Below are 18,802 nucleotides of genomic sequence, written 5' to 3'. Positions count from 1 at the left end.
CCCAATTAAAAAATGGGGCACTGAACTGAACGGAGAATTCTCAACAGAAGAAATTCAAATGGCCAAAAGACACTTAAGGTCATGCTCATCCTCCTTGGTGATCAGGAAAATGCAAATTAAAACAACTTTGAGATACCATCTTACACCTGTCAGAATGGCTAAACTCAAAAACACCAATGATAGCCTTTGCTGGAGAGGTTGTGGAGAAAGGGGTACATTCATCCATTGCTGGTGGGAATGCAAACTTGTGCAACCACTTTGGAAAGCAGTGTGGCGATTTCTCAGGAAATTCGGGATCAACCTACCCCAAGATCCAGTAATACCATTCTTGGGAATATACCCAAAAGATGCCCTATCTTATGACAAAAGCATTTGTTCAACTATGTTCATAGCAGCATTATTTGTAATAGCCAGAACCTGGAAACAACCTAGATACCCTTCAATGGAAGAATGGATGAAGAAAGTGTGGAATATATACATATTAGAGTACTACTCAGCGGTAAAATACAATGACTTCGCGAATTTTGCATGCAAATGGATGGAAATAGAAAACACTATCCTGAGTGATGTAACCCAGACCCAAAAAGATGAACATGGGATGTACTCACACATAATTGGTTTCTAGCCATAAATAAAGGACATTGAGCATATAATTTGTGATCCTAGAGAAGCTAAATAAGGTGAACCCAAAGAAAAACATATAGTCATCCGCCTGGATATGGGAAGTAGACAAGATTCCAGGGCAAAACCTGGGAACTTGGGGATGAGGTGGCACGGGGCTAAGGGTGAATGGGGTGAGAAACGTTGAGAAGGGGAGAATGGGGGGAGCTTGGGGGAATGGGATGGTTGGGATAAAGGAAGGGTGGACACGGGAGCAGAGAAATATATATCCTAATTAAGGGAGCCATCTTAGGGTTGGCAAGAGACTGGACTCTAGAGGGACTCGCAGGTGTCCTGGGAGATGTCCCCAGCTAGTACCTTGAGCAACTGAGGAGAGGGAACCTGAAATGACCCTATCCTATAGCCATACTGATGAATATCTTGCATATCACCTTAGAACCCTCATCTGGAGATGGATCGAGATAGAGACAGAGACCCAAATTGGAGCACCGGACTGAGCTCTTAAGATCCAAATGAAGAGCAGAAGGAGGGAGAACATGAGCAAGGAAGTCAGGACCACAAGGGGTGCACCCACCCACTGTGACAGTGGAACTGATCTATTGGGAGCTCACCAAGGCCAGCAGGAATGGGACTGAATAAGCATGGGATGAAACCAGATTTTCTGAACGTGGCGGACAATGAAGGCTGATGAGAAGCCAAGGACAATGGCACTAGGTTTCTATCCTAATACATGAACTGGCTTTGTGGGAGCCTAGCCTGTTTGGATGCTCACCTTCCTGGTCCTGGATAGAAGTGGGAGGACCGTGAACTTCCTGCAGGGCAGGGAATCTGGACTGCTCTTCATTCTCGAGAGGGAGGGGGAATGGGGTGGGGGGAGGGGGAGAGGGGGAGGGGAGTGGAGGGAGAGGGCGATGTGTGCGAGGAGGGGGAGGGAAATGGGAAATTTTTTTTTGCAACAACTAAAAAAAATAAAAGAAAAGAAACCCTGTATCAGAAAAAAAAAATGAAGAAGAAGAAGAGCATCATCAACAACGACAACTTTAGTGAACAGAATATTTAAAATGAAAATGATAGAGGTCACTAGGTTTTGGCTAAAGTGACATAGAAACAGGTACAACATTTTGAATATGTTGTTATAACATATTAAAGCTAATACTGTACTCAGTGATATATACCTATTGCAACTACATTGTATACCCAAAAAACACAAAAGTAATGTTCATAAAGGCATCATTAGCCTTTGGAAACTGCAAAAGCTTCTATCAAAAATAGATTGAGAGTTAGGCATAGTGGCACTTGCCTTTAATCCCAGCCCTCTGGGGACAGAAGCCAGTCTGATCTACATAGTGATTCCCAGGACAGCCAGAGTTACATAGTATCTTGAAAATACCAAAAGTGAAAAGAAAAATAGAATGAGAATGTAAATTGTAAAATACAAAAATTACAAAAAGTTATACAGGCATGAAATAAGGTAGTACACTCCACAGCAATGTAAGTATTGCAAATGTATTAAATGCAGCACTGTAGTGATGGCACATGCCTTTAATCCTAGCACTTGGGAGGCAGAGGCTGGCCCACTTCTGTGAGTTTGAGGCCAGTATAGTCTAGAGATAGTTCCAGGACAGCCGTGAATATGCAGAGAATCCCTGTCTTGAAAAAATCAAAAATTAAAATTTAAAAAAAGCTATTTTTATTTTTAAAAAATTAATTTTATTTACAGCCCAACCAGTTTCTCCTCCCTCTTCTCCTCCAAGTCCCTCCCCCACACCTTCTCCCCCTCACCTACTCCTCCTCCCTTTCTCTTCAGAAAAGGTCAGACCTCCATGGATACCAAACATGATATACCAAACATGGCATATCAACTTGTAGTAAGAATACACACCTCCTCTACTATTAAGGCTGTGCAATACAACCCGGTAGGAGGAAAGGGTCCCAAAAGTCAGAAATAGAGTCAGAGACAGCCCCAGATCCCACTTTTAAGAGATCCCCAAGTAGACCAAGCTACACTACTATAATATATATGTAGAATGCCTAGGTCAATCCCGTGCAGGCTCTCTGGTTGTTGGTTCAGTCTCTGTGAGCCCAGGTTAGTTGATTCTATGGGTTTTCTTGTGGTATCCTTGACTCCTCTGGCTCCTACAATCCTCCCTCCCCCTCTTACACAGTATTCCCCAAGCTCAGCCTAATGTTTGGTTTCTGCATCTGTTTCCAACAGTTGCTAGGTATACCCCCTCAGATGACAATTGGGCTAGAAACCAAGCAATGGGCAAAGCGGAATATCATTACCAGTCATTTCATTGACTGTATTTATTTAGCCAGTCATCTTGTGTTCTGTCCTAGGTCTCCGGGTTATTCAGCCTCAGGGTTCTGGTCCTACAGACAGTGTTAGGTGTGGGCTCCCTCTCATAGTATGGGTCTCAGATTGGTGCAGTTACTGGTTGACCACTCTCACAATTTCTGCTTCACCATTACCTAAGCACATCTTTCAGGCAGGACAAATTACAGGTTGAAGGTTTTGTGGCTGAGTTGGTGTCCCAATCCCTCCACTGAAAGTCTTGCTGTTTAGAGGAGATGGACAATTTTGACATTGTATTCTCCATAGCTAGGAGTCTTAGCTAGGGTAACCCTCATAGATTCCTGAGAATCCATTACACTCAGTTGAATATTGCTCTTTCAAGGTCTGTAAAGAATTGTGTTGGCTCCTGCATTGCTGGTGGGAATGCAAGCTGGTATAGATGCTTTGGATGTCAGTGTGGTGATTTCTCAGGAAATTAGGAAACAGCAACCTTCTTCAAGACCCAGTAATACCACTTTTGGGTATATATCCAAAGGATGCTCAGTTGTGCCACAAGGACAAGTGTTCAGCTATGTTCATAGCAGCATTGTTTTCATGGCCAGAACGTGGAAACAACCTAAATGCCCCTCGACCAAAGAACTGATAAGGAAAATGTGGTACACTTACACAATGTAGTACTACACAGGAGAAAAAAATAACGACAGCTTGAATTTAGCAGGATGGAGCTAGAAAACATCATTTTAAGTGAGGCAACCCTGAACCAGAAAGACAATTATCACATGTACGCACTCATAAGTGATTTTTAAACATAGAGCAAAGAAAACCAGCCTACAAATCACAATTCCAGAGAACCTAGACAACAACGAGGACCCTAAGAGAGACATACATGGATTTAATCTACATGGGAAATAGAAAAAGACAAGATCTCTTGAGTAAATTGGGAGCATGGGGACCTTGGGGGAGGGTTGAATGGGAGGGGAACAGAAAGAAATGTAGAGCTCAATAAAAATCAATAAATAAAACAAAACATAAAACACAAACATCAACAATTAATGTATATAATTAAAAAAGAATTATGTTGGGATTTTGATGGGGATTACATTGAATCTGTAGATTGTTTTTGGTAAGATTTCCATTTTTTTATGCTAATACTACCGATCCATGAGCATGGGAGATCTTTTCATCTTTTGATATCTTTATCAATTTCTTCCTTCGTGGACTTGAAGTTCTTATCATACAGGTCTTTCACTTCCTTGGTTAAAGTTACCCAGAGATATTTTATATTATTTGTGGCTATTGTGAATGGTGTTCTTTCTCATATTTCTTTCTCTGCCCATTATCTTTTGTATATAAAAGAGATATTGATGATTTTTTTAGGTAATGTTATATTCATCCATTTAACTAAAGGTGTTTATCAGCTGTATGAATTCCCTGGTAGAGCTTTTGAGTTGCTTATATATACTATCATCTCCTTTAGTTGTCTGATTGCTCTAGCTAGAACCTCAAGTACTATATTGAGTACATATGGAGAGAGTGGACAGCTTTGACTTGTTCCTAATTTTAGTAGAATTTCTTTTGAGTTTCTCTCCATTTAATTTGATGCTTGCTTTGGCCTGCTGTAGATTGCCTTTATTATGTTTGGGTATGTCCCTTGTATACCTTATTTCACCAAAACTTTTATCATGAAGAGGTGTTTGATTTTTCAAAGGCCTTTTCAGCATCTGATGGGATGATCATGTGTTATTTTTCTTTCAGTTTGCTTATACAGTGGATTACATTGACAGATTTTCATATGTTGAACCATCCTAGCATCTCAGGAATGAAGCCTACTTGATAATTTTGTTGTATTATTGGATTTGGTTTGCAAGTATTTTATTGAATTTTTTGTATCAATGTTCATGAGGGATACTGATTTGTAATTCTTTCTGTTGAGTCTTTGTACAGTTTGTGTGTCAGGGTGACTGTGGCCTCAGAAAAGGAATTTATCAATGTTCCTTCTGTTTCTATTTTGTGGGAAAAATTGGGGAATATTGGTACTGGGTCTTCTTTGAAAGTCTGATAGAAATCTGTGCTAAAAATCATCGGACCCTGTACTTTTTATGCTTGGGAGACTTAATGACTGTTTCTTTTAAGTAGGGATTATAGGTCTATTTTAATCATTTATCTGATCTTGATTTAACTTTGATAAGTCATATCTATCAAGAAAACTAAGCCAGAGAAAACCTGAGGCAGTGAACTCCACGGGAGCAATACTAAGCCAGCAACCTAGGCCAGAGCAGGCCTGGGATGGTAAACTCCATGAGAGCAGGAGCAGATCCAGACCAGGGACATTTGCAGAAACAGGACTGGGCCAGCGACCTAGGCCCAAAGAGGCCTGAGGTGGCAAGCTCCACGGAAATGGGATTAAGCTAGCCACCTAGGCCAGAGGAGAGGCCTTGAGACCGCAAGCTCCATGGGAGTGGGGCCAAATCCAGACCAGAGACATTTTCCGAAGCAATACTGAGCTGTGACCTGTGAAATCCATAGGAGCAGGTACAGGGAAGCAACAGCTGAGTAAGTGGGCTAGAGCCAGAGACTGCTGTGGGTCTGAGCATGAATCTGGAACTTTCCAGAGAGTAGACCTGAGCCCAGAACAGGACCTTCGAGGGAGTACACCAGAGCCAGGACCCCTGTGGGTCTGGGTGTGAGTCTGGGACCTCTGAGGAACTTGGCCTGAGCCAGAAACTCTGAGAGTCTGGGTATGAGTCTGGGACCTCTGAGGGAGCAGGCCTGAGCCAGGAACGTCCCAGGAAGTAGGCAGGAACCAGAAACTTCAGGTCTGGGTATGAGTCTGGGACCTCTGAGGGAGTAGGCCTGAGTTAGGTCCTCTATGGGTCTAGGCGTACCCAAGCCTGGGAACTCCTAGGGAGTAGTTCTTTGCAGGACCAACCCCATGACAGGGACTTCTGCAGGAGCAGATCCAGATGAGGGACATTTGCAGAAACAGGACTGAACGGGCAAACTAGACCAGAGCAAGCCTGAGACAGCAAACTCCATTGGAACAGAGCAAATCCCCCAGGAGTGCTGAGTGACCTCCAAGAACAGGGAGTGACCAACTGGGTAACTAGAACCATGGCACTGACTATACCAAGAGAAACAACCATCTGAGCCTTGGATCCACTGAAACCTACAAGATTAATCACCAGAGTCACAGACAGTCTCAACCACACCAATGAGAGGAAAAGATGAGTAGACAAGGTAAGAACACATGCAATACCACAAAGAACAACATGACACCAGTAAATGTAGATACCCTACAACAGCAAGACTTGAACAACCAAATGTAGATGAAGCAGAAGAAATGACCTAAAGAATAACTTCAGGAGAATGTTTGAGACCCTTAAAGAAAAAGGGAGAAATTCCCTCAAAGAAATGGAGGAAAAGACAAACAAGAAATTAGAAGACATCAGTAAATCCCTTACAGAAAACCAAGAAAAAGCAATCAAATACATGAAAGAAACTATTCAAGACTTGAAAACTGAAATAGAAACAATAGAAAAAATAAGCCGAAGGAATCTTTGAAACAGAAATCGTGAGAAAACAATCAGGAACCACAAATGCAAACAAAAACAACAGAATACAACAGAGATGGAAGACAGAATCTCAAGTGCTGGAGATACAATAGAGGAAATACTCATCAGTCAAAGAAAACATTAAATCTAACAAAAGCTTAACACAAAATATCCAGGAAATATGGGACACCATGAAAAGACCAAACCTAAGAATAATAGGTATAGAAGAAGGAAAAGAAATTTAACTTAAAAGCACAGAAAATATATTTAACAAAATCATAGAAGAAAACGTTCCCAACCTAAAGAAAGATATGCCTATGAAGATACAAGAGGCTTATGGAACACCAAATAGACTGAATCAAAAAACGTCCCCTCACCACATAATAATTAAGACATTAAACACACATAATAAAGAAAGAATATTAAGAGCTGCAAAGGAAAAAGACCAAGTAACATATAAAGGCAGACCTATCATAATTACACCTGACTTCTCAAAGGAAACAATGAAAGCCAGAAGGTCCTGGTCAAGTTTTGGGACTAATTGAGTCCTGGCTTTCAGCTGCTTTTCCCTCCTAGAACCTTCTAATTAAAGTTACTAGAAGCTGTGCCTAGCTTAGAGGATCAGAGGATGGGATTTTCACCTGTTGGCCATTGACTGCAGTGCATTTAAGCCTACATGGTGTTAATTAAAGTAGGGCTTTCTGAACCAGCGTTTGGAGGTCCATGTGTTGGTCTGTCTCTGCGTCTGTGCTCTCAACATCCAGCCCCTTGCCCGAAGCTCACGAACTGGGGTCTAGCGCATAGAGCACAGACAGGGGGCCATGGTACGCAGCAGTCAAGCATTATGCAGCTACTAAGTGACCATGGATGCCATCCCAGACTACTATACCCAGCAAAACTTTCAATCACCATAGAAGGACAAAACATATTCCATGACAGAACCAGATTTAATTAAGACATAGCCAATAACCCAGCCCTACACAAAGTACTAGAAGGAAAACTCCAACCCAAGGAAGTTAGCTACATCCACAAAAATACAGACAATAGATGTTTTCACAGCAGCAAATCCCAAAGGAAGGAAAACACAATAATATCACCAACGAAAACTAAAATTACAGGACCAAGCAATCATTAGTCATTAATATCCCTTAATATATAAATCGATTCAATTCACCTTTAAGAAGACACAGATTAACAGATTGGATACAGTAACAGAATCCATCCTTCTGCATACAAGAAACACTTCAACCTCAAAGACATCGCCTCAGAGTAAAGGGGTGGGAAAAAAGTATTCCAATCAAATGGACCTAAGAAACAAGCTGGTGTAGATATCCTAATATCTAACAAAATAGACTTCAACCTAAAGTCAATCAAAAGAGACAAAGAAGGACATTTCATATTAGTCACAGGAAAAATCCAACAAGAGGAAATCTCAATACTGAACATCTATGCCCCAAATACAAGGGCACCCTCATATGTAAAAGAAACAGTTCTAAAGCTTAAATCATACATCAAACCACACACACTAATAGTGGGAGACTTCAACACTCCACTCTCACAACTGGAGAGGTCAGTCAGATAAAAAAAATGAACAGAACTAAGGGAACTAACAGATGTTATGACACAAATGGACTTAATAGACATCTATAGAACATTCCATCCAAAGAGAAAAGAATATACCTTCTTATACCTTCTCAGCACCTCATGGAACTTTCTCAAAAATTGACAACATACTCCATAATAAAACAAACCTCAACAGATACAAAAAATTGGAATAACCCCATGAATCTTATCAGATCACTATGGCTTAAAACTAGAATTCAACAGCAACACTAATTCCAGAAACCCCACAAACACATGGATATTCAACAATGCTCACCTGAATCATCAATGAGTCAAGGAAGAAATAAAGGGAGAAATTAAAGACTTTCTAAAATCCAATGAAAATGACCACAAAACATACCCAAATTTATGGGACGCAATGAAAGCAGTGTTAATAGGAAAGTTCATAGTACTAAATACCTACATAAAGAAGCTGGAAAAATCCCACACTGGTGAATTAACAGAACAGTTGAAAACTTTAGAATAAAAAGAAGCAAACTCCGCCTTTCATCCCAGCACTCGGGAGGCAGAGGCAGGCGGATCTCTGTGAGTTCGAGACCAGCCTGGTCTACAAGAGCTAGTTCCAGGACAGGCTCCAAAACCACAGAGAAACCCTGTCTCAAAAAACCAAAAAAAGAAAAAAAAAGAAGCAAACTCACCCAAGAGAACTAGATGGCAGGAAATAATAAAATTGAGAGCTGAAATCAACAAAATAGAAACAAAGAAAACAATACAAAGAATCAATGAGACCAAGAGCTGGTTCTTCAAGTAAATTAACAAAATAGACAAAACTTTATCCAAACTAACCAAAGGCAGAGTTATCAAATTCAGAAATGAAAAGAGGGGCATAACAGACATGGAGGAAATACAGAAAATCATCAGGTCATATTTTGAAAATCTGTACTCTACAAAAATTGGAAAACTTAAAGGAAATGGACAATTTTCTGGATAAATATCAATTACCAAAATTAAATCAAGACCAGATAAGCAAATTAAACAGACTTATAACTGGTGAAGAAATAGAAATAGTCAACAGAAGTCTCTCAACCAAAAAAAGCAACAATGAGGACACTAAGAGAGACTTACATAGATATAATCTGCATGGGAAGTAGAAAGTAGAAAAAGACAAGATCTCCTGAGTAAATCGGGAGCATGGGGACCTTGGGGAAAGATTGAAGGGGGGAGGGAAGAGGCAGGGAGGGGAGCAGAGGGAAAAAAAAGAGCTCAATAAATACCAATAAAAATGTATTTTAAAAAACACAAAAAATGGAGTACAAACATAAACAGAGAACTCTCAACAGAGGAATCTAAAATGGCTGAAAGACACTTAAGGAAATGTTCAACATCCTTAATCATCAGAGAAATGCAAATCAAAACAACTCTGAGATTGCATCTTATGCCTGTAAGAATGGCCAAGATCAAAAACACTGATGACAACTTATGCTGGAGAGGTTGTGGGGAATTCAAGCTCTTACAGCCCCTTTGGATGTCAGTGTGGCAATTTCTCAGAAAATTAGGAAACAGCAACCTTCCTCAAAACCCAGTAATACCACTTTTGGGTATATATCCAAAGGATGCTCAATCGTGCCACAAGGACATGTGCTCAACTATGTTCACAGCAGCATTGTTTGTCATAGCCAGAACCTGGAAACAATGTAAATGCCCCTCAACTGAAGAATGGATAGAGAAAATATGGTACATTTACACAATGGAGTACTGCACAACAGAAAAAAAATGACATCTTGAATTTTGCAGGAAAATGGATGGAGCTAGAAAACATCATTTTGAGTGAGGTAACCCGGACACAGAAAGTCAATGATCACATGTACTCACTCATATGTGGTTTGTAAACATAAAGAGCCGAAAACCAGCCTACAAACCACAATCATTTTAAGTGAGGCAACCCAGACCCAGAAAGATAATTACCACATGTACTCACTCATAGGTGGTTTTTAAACATAAAGCAAAGAAAACCAGCCGACAAACCATGATCCCAGAGAACTTAGACCACAATGAGGACACATTTAGAGAACTAATCTACATGGGAAAGAAAAGATCTCCTGGGTAAATTGGGAGCATGGGGTCCTTGGGGGAGGGTTGAAGGGGAGAGGGGAGAGGCAGGGAGGGGAACAGGACTACTATGAGTCCATAGACCAGGAGCTGGAGAGATGGCTTAGGACTGTAGGGCACGTGCTTCTCTTCCAGTGGACCCAAGATTGGCTCTTAGCAACCATGTCAAGCAATTGATTTAGGGCACTTGCATTAAGAGGCATGTACCTCCTCATCACAGAAACATAACTAAAAACAATGAAAAGTTATAATAATAAGAGATCAAGGCCAGCAAGTTACATTCAGATATTTTTTCTTTAAGTGACAGAGAAAAGGAAAGTGCATAGCATGGGTTAAAACTCATCCCATTTGCTCTGCAATGCCCTCCCTACTGCCATTTGGCATGTTCACGTGTCTCCTACACTGAGTATTCTGGATTAAAAGCCTCTATAAATCCCCAAACCTCCTCTATAGAAGATGTGTGTGTCTGCATTGCTCACTTTAGTATAACAGGTCTGCACAAAGTCCTCTATGTAGCCACCCTGAGAAGGCAAGGACCAAAAGTAACATTCCCCTATTTACTGCAAGCAAGAACAAAGTCTGGTCTCCTGGTCATACACACAGCACTTATAACATCTACTGTAGACATCTGTAGCAAAGGCGATCCTCTTGGGCTGCCTTATGGCCCTGAGCGTATCCATGAGCTGAGAACAAAGCTAGGAAATCTCTCTATGGAGATGTGACTCCACTCATAGCACTCCAGAGGGGCAGGGTACTGCCCCATGGTCATCTTGCTCAAGTTGGCTGTGTGGTGAAGGTCACTGAAGACATTCATGGAGAAGTCATTGGTATAAAAATTGACCTTGGTAAGCTGGGAGCAGTGGTTGAGAGCAGGTAGGAGTTCACTGAGCTGATGGTCCTTCATCCCACACCCCTGCAACTCCAGAGTCTCAGGAGTGTCGGCCACATTCTCTAGGAGAGCCCTGAGAAGCATCATCCATAAACTGGACAGTAGGACACCACTCATGTCCAGATGTCTTAGTTGATGGAGGCGCTCACACTGGGAGAAGTGACACAAGTGTGACTGGGACAAGTGGCAGTGAGTGACAGAGAAGGTTTCCAAGGGGGTTTCTAGATACCTGAGCAAGTGTTTCCTGTGGTGGCTGGGAAAACACGTGCCATGCAGATGCTAAAGATGCTGGAGATGGCAGAGTCTGGAGAACTGAACATCGAACTTTCGTATCAACTTCTTATCTAAGCACGGTGTGTAGGCAACCCCAAATCTGTTCTTGTGGATTCGCACTAGAGAAAGCATGGGAAGGTTTCTCATCTCACCGAGGTGGGTAGGAAATCAAGCCAGAGCGCACCAACTCCAATCTATGGTGAGCTCTAACACCTTGATGTGTTCTGGCTCGGAAACACTCAAGAGCCGTCCTGACATTTTCTAGGGACAGTTACATTATCTTCATGTTCTCACAGCAGAGCTGGAGGAGTCTTTTCGCTGCTGGACCCACTGCAGGACATATTTTTTTTTCTTCATCCAGTTGGGGCCTCAAGTAGAGGTCAGCTATCACCTTTCGACGCTGTCTCAGCTCATGTCTGGGAGGGGGCTTTCCTGCTTGCTTCTCACTCACAGTCCCTGCTGAGCAGTTCCCATTCTCTGTTCCAGCCTGGATGGTCCAGAACTCACGGGACACCCTCCGAAAATCGAGTACTTAAAGTTTCCCCCTCCTGTGAGGAGAACAGGTGAAGTGTCATGACAAGAGAAGACCGGGCAGATATTCAGCTCCTGGCCACATATCCCTAATGCCAGCTCTTTCTTTCTCCCATCTGGACCTTGGCAGTGTTTGTGTGATTCCCCAGTGCCCAACAAAGTCCTCATGGTTGTTGTTCTTTTCTGTGGAGTTGGAAAGGAGACACGAGACGCACGGGGGTCCATGTGGGTAAACTTTAATGGGGGGGGGTGACGACAGGTGAGGGATGGGGGTGAAGAGAAAAAAAGGGGCGAGTTACGGCGATCCCCATTTTTAAGAGGGATCCAGGTGCGTCTGGGAAAGATGTCCTGCGCATGCGTGGCTTTTTTGTCGAATTGGGAATTGTAGTCCGGTGGGATGCTGTATCCTCTGCCGTTTCTGGAAATTGTAGTCCGGCGATCCTGCTGCGCATGTGCGGTCTTTTCGTCTCCAAAAAGAACAACAATGGTGCCAGGCAATGGCTCTTTCTGAGCTGCATCAGTAGCCCTCTGTCTCACTTTCCCCCATTCACTTTCTCTAGACCTGCTACTACTAGTGCCTGTGGAGAGACAGGGACAGGCTCCTTCCTCTGCATCCACATTGTCTGGTGGTTCTTCCCCCACCCAACTGTCCTTCTCCATCACATCTCAACAAGAGTCAAGGTTTCTGCAGTCTTCCAAGCTGATGCTACCAATGGCCTCTGACCTAGCTCTGACCCCGTTCTCACAACCCAAGATATCCCTCCCCTGTACTCCAGAATCTTCCATTTGCCCCTACATAAATCTTACATGGAGTGAACTTGCTCTCTCAACAGGACATCCATTCCATCAAGCACAGCCTAAAAGATCTCCAGGGTGAAGGTGTTCATCAGGGCCCTCGCAGGGAGGTAGGGGAAAGGCCATTCTGCCACCATGGCCTTCACATCCTAGTGCATCTGCCACTGAAGGCCTCCTGGAACAGTGCTGGGAAGAGCATCTTGGGCAGGTTTTCCAGAGCAGAGATAGCCAAGAACTCATTTTGCAGCAGAGCCTGCCTTGCCAGCTCCTCCAGTGTGGGTAGGGGTTAGATACTCATCCTGTTGGGTGCTGGGGAAACTTCCAAGGGAAGTTCACATGGAAATGTGAATTCATATAAACACAAATCAGTATCCAGGAAGTATCACGAAAAAGTCACAAACTGAGGAAATTACAAGTGTTGTTATATTACATAGTGGGTTAAGAGAGAGAGGCACCATGCCACAGAGCCCAGCTAAAGGGGTTTTTATTGGGGGAAAGTGAATGGGGAGATGGAGGAGGGGAAAATGGAGACTGACCTTTGGGGACTAGAGCTGCAAAACAAAAGAAAGAGGAAGAGAGGGAGAGGGGGGAAGACAGAGAGAGGCACAGAAGCAGAGAAAGGGAAAGAAAGAAAGAGTTGGGAGGTGGGTAAGGCCAACCTTTTAAAAGGGAACATAGCGAACCTGCACAGAAGGTGCTCTTCCTGGCTGTAGCTGAGGATGTATCGTGTCAGGACCTCAAGGGCAGGCCAGTACAAGTGTCTGAATCCAGAGATGGATGCTGGAGATCCTGTTCCTTCTCCCAGCAGGACAGGCACTGGCTCTGGGCTCTCGAACAGTTGGCACCTTCTGGCTTCTCTGAAGCTTTTCAGCACCTTCCCTGTAGCTCCTCCCCTTTGCAGTCCTGTTATTTTAAAAGTTGCAAATACTGGGCATTGTTGGCATACACCTTTAACCCCAGCATCAGGGAGGCAGAGGTAGGTGGATCTCTGTGAGTTTGACGTCAGCCTCAATACCTGTCTCAAGAAGAAAGAAAGAAAGAAAGAAAGAAAGAAAGAAAGAAAGAAAAGAAAGAAAGAAAGAAAGAAAGAAAGAAAGAAATCAGAACGACAAAAAAGTTGCAAGTAAAAAAACGGTCACATACATACAATAATCAATGAACAAGAGGCTTTGAATTCGAAGGAGAGTTATGAAGAGTATTTAGGAGGGTTCAGAGGAGGAAATGGAAGGGAGAGATGTGATTGTGATTAAACCATGAACTAAAAAATAAACAACAAACGAACGAATGAATGATTAAATATAATCATCACACACCTTAACTAAGCAAACTCAAAGACTATACAACTCAATGAACTTCTATTCAGTTATAGTTATCAGTAGGATACTATACTATACTGTGGAGCTTCACACTGGATTTTATACTTCCACTATTGAATACATTTTAGCCACTTCTTCACCAAAACTGAAAAGTCTATGACAGAGTTAGATAAGAAAAACAATTAACCTTATATCATGGCTCCTGTTTTTATTTTTTATTTATTTTTAACCTTGACTTTCATTGGATCCTCTTTTTAGCCCTCCCTCATCCTGTTCCTTAGTTACCCAGAGCCTCTAAGAGCAGAAATGTCACCATGACTTAAATTTTTAACATTTTCCAGGGTTTTCTTTTTGAGAAAAGTTTTTACTATGTATCTCTGGCTAGCCTGGTACTTGCTTATGAAAACCAGACTGACCTTGAAATCATAGAAATCTGCCTGCCTCTGTCTCCCAAGTGCTAGGATTAACGACGTGCCTCACCATATTTGGCTCAGTCTTCAGTTTTTGTTGATGTCAGTTGTTTGTAATTTCTTCTCTCTTGTTCTCTTCATTCTTCTGTATTTATTTGAAAAATAAATGGAAAGAAAGAAAAAGAATGTTCCTTCTCCCATGATCTAAACACAAGTTCTGAGGGAAAGTAATTTCTAACTGTGCCATGTTAAATAACATAGCCCCCCCAAAGATATTCTGACCATAATGCATGGGTCTGTGAACATATTGCTTTACACGGCATAACCCAATTTACAGGTGCTATCAAATTAAGGGTATCAAAGGGGAAGATTTCCCTGAATTATGTGAGTAGGTCTAATGTAATAAATAATAGGAGTATTTATGGAAGGCAAATAGGAAAGACAAGGTAAAATTTAAGCCAGAAGCAAAGACTGAAGCAGAAATTGGCATAGAAGATGAAGGGCCCCTGAGTCAAGAAGCTTGGGAATGCAAACATAATCATTTCTCAGAAATTCCTTTACGAGCCGGGCGGTGGTGGCACACGCCTTTAATCCCAGCACTTGGGAGGCAGAGGCAGGCAGATCTCTGTGAGTTCCGGACCAGCCTGGTCTACAAGGGCTAGTTCCAGGACAGGCTCCAAAACCACAGAGAAACCCTGTCTCGAAAAACCAAAAAAAAAAAAAGAAAATCCTTTACGAAACACTCCTTTCAACATCTTGATTATAACACATTGAAATCACCAGCAAGGGCTAGAGGTATAATAGTTCAGGGTAGCAGTTGCCCAACAAGCACAAAGCCTATAGTGGGCTCAATTCTCAGCATTGCCAAAGAAAAATACTGAAAGTTATTTCAGATTTGTAAAATAGAACAAATACATTTATATTCTGTTTTGTTTCACAGAACAGTTCAGGACACTGAATCCAATCATACATGCTAAGTAAGTTCTTCTACAACTACATTCTCAGATCATTTGTGATTGTGTTGACCCCTGAATTTGTGTTAATTAGTTATTACAACAACACAAAACTAGTATAAAATGTAGAATTCTGTGTCTGTCGAACTAACAGATGGGAATTTCAAATGAAGTGTTTTCACACATGTAAGACTTTGTTATCATATTTTCTCACAAATTTACTAAAGAATCATTGTTCACTACAATGAGGAAGTTAAACAAAAGTGAGGGAGACATGGATCAAGAAAATAGAGTTCAATAATAGGCAGGTAAAAAAAAATTCAGCATATAAGGAATGTAAAATTTCAGGAGTACAAAACCACAGAGAAACCCTGTTTCGAAAAACCAAAACAAAAAAAAAAAAAAATTCAGGAGTATTAGCCAAGGTATGGTGGTTTGAATGAAAATGATCCCTATATGCCCATAGGAAGTGACACTATTAAAAGCTGTGGCCTTGTTGGAAGAAGTGTGTCACTGGGGGTGGGGTTTGAGGGTTTGAGAAGCTCAAGCCAGGCCTCTTTCTCGCTCTTCCAATGCCTGCCAATCCAGACATGGTACTACCTCTCTAGCACCATGTCTGCCTGCTTGCTACCATGCTGCCCACATGATGGCAATGGATTAAACCTCTGAACAGTATTCCAGCTCCAACTGTCTTCTTTATAAGAGTTGCTGTGTTCACGGTTGTCACTTTATAGCAATAGAAACCCTAGCTAAGATACAAGGCTATGCCATTTTTTAAATTCCCCAATTTTGTTTGAACTGTGATAATTCTAGTAACTACATTAGCTTGGTTTCTAAAAAGTAAACTAGCTTGTTTCCTTAGGTTCCGATCTGCCCTGCTCCATGGACCAAAATAATGACCTGGCAGGAAAGATGTTTACCTATGACCTAACATTCTTTGACTCCGCACTAGTTATCTTTAGCAATGGTCAACTGTGGGCCCCCAAAAAACTTTACAATTTCCTTCCTCAACCCTTCTTCTGCTCTGAAACTACCCTAGCTTGTAAGCCAACTCCAGGATGTTTCTTTTTTTTTATTTTTTTTATTTTATTGAGAAAAAGAAGTTTCAGCCTCCTCCCAGCCTCCCATTTCCCTCCCCCACCTCCCACCCTTCTTCCCCTCTCCCCACTCCTCTCCCCCTCCCTCTGCAGTCCAAAGAGCAGTCAGGGTTCCCTGCCCTGTGGAAAGTCCAAGGTCCTCCCCCCTCCGTCCATGTCTAGGAAGGTGAACATCCAAACTGGCTAGGCTCCCACAAAGCCAGCACATTACGTAGGATCAAGACCCCGTGCCATTGTCCTTGGCTTCTCATCAGCCCTCATTGTTCGCCATGTTCAGAGAGTCCGGTTTTATTCCATGCTTTTTCAGTCATAGTCCAGCTGGCCTTGGTGAGCTCCCAATAGATCAGCAACACTGTCTCAGTGGGTGGGTGCGCCCCTGGTCGGTGAGTGCCTGCCTACCCGGCAGGCCTCAAGGACCTCCAGGATGTTTCTTACAGAGCCCCACCACCACCACCAAAGGTTTTTCTCCCAAATAAGGCTTGTATTGTCTTCAGTCACTAATTCCCTTGACTATCTTTCCTTCTCGTAGACCTTTCAAGGACCAGTATTCACAAGGACTAAACCAATTCAGATGTTTGTGCAACGAGAAAAATTCCCACTTCAGTCTTAATTTTTTAAATTATAGATAGGATCTTGCTGTGGCCCAGGGTGGCCTAGAGTTCACAATTCTCATGCCTCAAGTTTCCCAAGGGCTGGAATTATAACGCCAGTGCCACTACACCAAGGCACAGCCATTTTGATGAAGATAAAAATAAAGTTATAAATAACATGAAGTGTTAGAACATGCAGAGATGTACAGACTATTTTTGGTGAGGGAATTTGAGGCTGCATAAGTGGTATAGTCATAAAGAAAATACTGAGAAAAGTTCCAAATGTGGCAAAACAAAAATATTACAGAAAAAGAAATTGAACAACACACTCAGTACATGGTTCAACTCTGAATGATGATTATAAAATCATGGTAATATAATCATCAAATCTGATTTTTATAGTGAACAGTGATCTAAGTCGGGTGTAGTACCACATACCTGTAATCTGCTACTCCTCTGGAAACTAAAGCAGGAAGATTACAAATTCAAGGCCAGCCTTAGCAATTTAGCCAAATGCTGTCTTTTTACTTATTTATTTAGTTTTACATATTCACTTATTTGTTTTTGGGTACTGTACACATGACATGGAGGCCACAGAACAAACTTTCAAAGGGGCTTCTCGCCTAACATGTATGTCCTGGTGATAGAACACAGGCTCAGACTTAGTGGAAGGCACCTTCACCTAGTCACCCATCTTCCAATATCCAAATGCTGTCTTGAAATAAAAACAAATAAGTAAACAAACAAATTGAACGAAAAGTCCTAGGGGATGTATCTTAGGACTTGACTAGTGTGACCCTGAGATCAACCCCTAGTACCATGAAACAAAACAAAAAACTGTGACCCACATGTTTTGGGAGGTAGGCCACTAAGCAGAACACTCTCAAAATATTCTATGAGGAAGCGTAATGGATGTTTATGGGCACAGAAATGAGTGAAACTCACTTTTTGAATTGGGAAACTTACAGATCCTAATGGGCTGAAAAATCAAATGATTGCCATATTTCTATTTTATGTAGAAACATGAGCAGCTATAATTTTTAGGTTATTATCCTGCAGCTGTAATTTTTTAAGATTATTGTCCTTCAGAAGTATGAATCAGAAATGGAGAGGGACGGGAGCACAGGCTTCTTTTTCACTATACTGCCAGTATAATATTAAAATTGAAAATTAAACATTAAGATGAATTATTCCTACAAATAGCCCATTTTGAGATTTGTCCTAACGCTGAAATGTGCTGCATAGCCCTGGCTGTCCTCAACCTTATGGCAATTTCCCGTTAGGTTCCTAAGGTGTGAGCCATTTTTTGCAGCAAGAATCACACTTTTTAAGAAGCAAAACAATCCTCTTAAATACACTGACACACTTGGCATAAACTCAGTTCTTGAAGAAAAAAAAAAAGAAAAAGAAAAAAAAACTTCCAGGGGAATACAAAAAAAAAATCAAAATCAAAACAAAACAAAATAAAAACCCCATTGGGCCTGGTAGGACTTATTGAACTTTCCAATACCATCACATCACTGGCTGCTTTTCTTGTGCAGATAGAGTCCGTTATCATCCTGTTTGTTGAGCGCTCCATCCTTGATGACCTCGGCTTGAAGTGTTAGTCCTGGTTGGTCCCTCATCACAAGCAGCTTTCCAGGACTCCACAACATCTGTTATTCTCTTTTGTCTGCCAGTGCTCTATCTTGTACGTTATCACAATTTGGAAACCACACACAAAGTATGAAGGACATATACTGTATTTCTGAATGGATTTTTCCTAACTGTCTCAGGGTTTCTATTGCTGAGAAGAGACAGCATGACCA

General features: G+C 41.8%; 1 pseudogene; it reads right to left on the bottom strand.

Annotated features, from left to right (window-relative positions):
• Positions 1 to 10,697: 10,697 nt before the first annotated feature.
• On the bottom strand, positions 10,698 to 12,058 carry LOC121444023 (annotated as a pseudogene).
• Between the last annotated feature and the right edge of the window lie 6,744 nt (positions 12,059 to 18,802).

Source organism: Microtus oregoni, unplaced genomic scaffold (genome assembly GCF_018167655.1).
Source record: "Microtus oregoni isolate MIOR12 unplaced genomic scaffold, Mior012 000116F_ref0000321, whole genome shotgun sequence".
NCBI classification, from domain to species: Eukaryota; Metazoa; Chordata; class Mammalia; order Rodentia; family Cricetidae; genus Microtus; species Microtus oregoni.
This window is presented reverse-complemented; position numbering and strand designations above follow the sequence as displayed.